Consider the following 2,096-nt stretch of genomic DNA (forward strand, 5'->3'; position numbering starts at 1 on the left):
CGTTTATATTTGATGCTTTCCGAAAGAAAGAACTCTTTTCTTTAGGATTTGTTTTTTTTTAATTTATCACATTCTTTCAAGCTTGTTTTTTTTTTGTATTTCTGGAATTCAAGAAAGGTGCTTGACGTAGTAAAGGCAAGGCGCAGAAGACCAGGACTCAGGAAGAAGAACACAAACGACAGGACCGGCGCCGGTCCTGTCGTTTTGTGTTCTTCTTCTCGAGTCCTGGTCTTCTGCGCCTTGCCTTTACTGCTTCGAGCATGAACCAACTAGCCCAAGCAAGAGTTTTACTTGAAGAAAGGTGCCTCAGCCGCCCTTTGAAAGGGACCACACGGTGGTACCATAACAATTCCGAGGTTTAAAACATGTATTCTCTTACGTCTATAGAAAAACATGGCGCCTTTTTTTTCCTTTTAATGCGAACCGTCTTTGAAATCGGTCACTTCGCAAACCGACGTGCAATGAAAACATGTTATGGCATTATCGCTCATTTCTCTTTTTTTTTTTTCGCAGCCGCTCTACCCACGCGCCTAAAGCTAAATTTTAGCCTCTGGCTCGGCTTTTCAGCGAAGCATAGCTCGGCAGTAAGGTTTGTCGATCGGAGCAGGAGTGGGGCGCGTTTGAGAGGGCTTATACCTCAGCTCCAGTAGGTATAATCCATCAAATTCAAACCAGTGCTCATCCTACAAGACTGCAGTTTTTTTTTTTTGCAGAAATGTTATGCTTGTTCGGTTACGTGCCCCCGCGTTCGACACGCAAGGTCCAGTATTGACGTGGAGAGATTCGGACAGCCAGCACAGAGGGATGCCGATTCTCACTGGCCACCTTTGAGCATGGCGGGGGCCGAGTACGAGTAAGGAGCGATCACGTTTGCAAGATTACCCCACCGTAGCCGCATCGTAAGTTAAACACGCAAGCGTTATAGCGTGCGACTGAATGCAACTTGCGCGTTTGGTTACATCATTTCTGTACCTTATGCCGCCATACACTGTGTGCAGCACGAACAGCTAGCAGGTTTCATGCACCCGCACGGCGGCTGCGTCCCTGATGCAGCCTACTCGATCTTCTTCTGCAGGCGTCGACGAACTACTCAAGATTTTTCGAAATGCTTTTAAGAATAAAAAAAGACGCGTCCTTTGAGTTAGCTTTACGAAAAGAAGGTCGCTATGTCACGGGACAATGCGAGTTTTACAAGCGATGCAATACGTTAAAGGAGATAAGAGAAAAAAAAATTCAACACGCAAAAGCTACACACAATGGCAGCCAGGTGGCTACGGGTCAGTATGTGTCAGCAAATAAAGTCAGGGAGGTAATGCCCCGGAGACTTTCTAGAAAACGTGTAATAGATGTCTACGAGTCGTTCGCACCGGTCTAGCCCGTTCCAGACGTCGCGGCGCGTTGCCTCCGCAGCACGTGTACTGTGAGACGATGAGCGATGAGGTCAGTGCCTTCGTGCAGCTTTTCTTGTTCCACGGAACAATGGAACGATTGTCGACCGGCAGCTCGAAGTTTGCGCATGGTTCAAACGACTTGGCAACAAGGAGGACCCGCGACACTAGCAAAGCTGCGGTTTGAGCGTTTCTCTATACATTCGCAGCGCATTTGCAGACAGTGGTGGTAGATCATCCCCCATACAAATTCGTTTCGGATTGCGTCACGTGACGGTCGCTACACGAACAAATTAGCGCACGGAGCGTGTCCGCTCTGTGCATCTGAGCGAGCGAAACGAACTTCCGCCGAGTGAGCAGTATGTGCAGACAAACCACTCGTGATGCTCGAGACGGACAGAGACCAGGGTGGATTTCTTTGCGCTCGTCAAAGGCTTTTCCTGCGCCGCCTGTTGTACGAGTTGGTGTTTGTCGGGCGTGCATGCATGGACTCCCTGTTTTAGCGTCTACGCTGTAAACGCTGTGCCAAGTGCCTCCGTCGTCCAGGCGTTTCAAGAAAGCAAGGACCGTCGCATGTGCCATCCGGGTGTTCCGCCTCTCCCTCATTCCGACCACGTTTAGGTACGAGCCGCACCGCGTCGAACACGAGACTGCGTGTCGATGCAATAATAGGGGGCGTAGTTGCTCCCCATCCAGCCGTCGTCGCTG

Source organism: Dermacentor variabilis, chromosome 8 (genome assembly GCF_050947875.1).
Source record: "Dermacentor variabilis isolate Ectoservices chromosome 8, ASM5094787v1, whole genome shotgun sequence".
NCBI classification, from domain to species: domain Eukaryota; kingdom Metazoa; phylum Arthropoda; class Arachnida; order Ixodida; family Ixodidae; genus Dermacentor; species Dermacentor variabilis.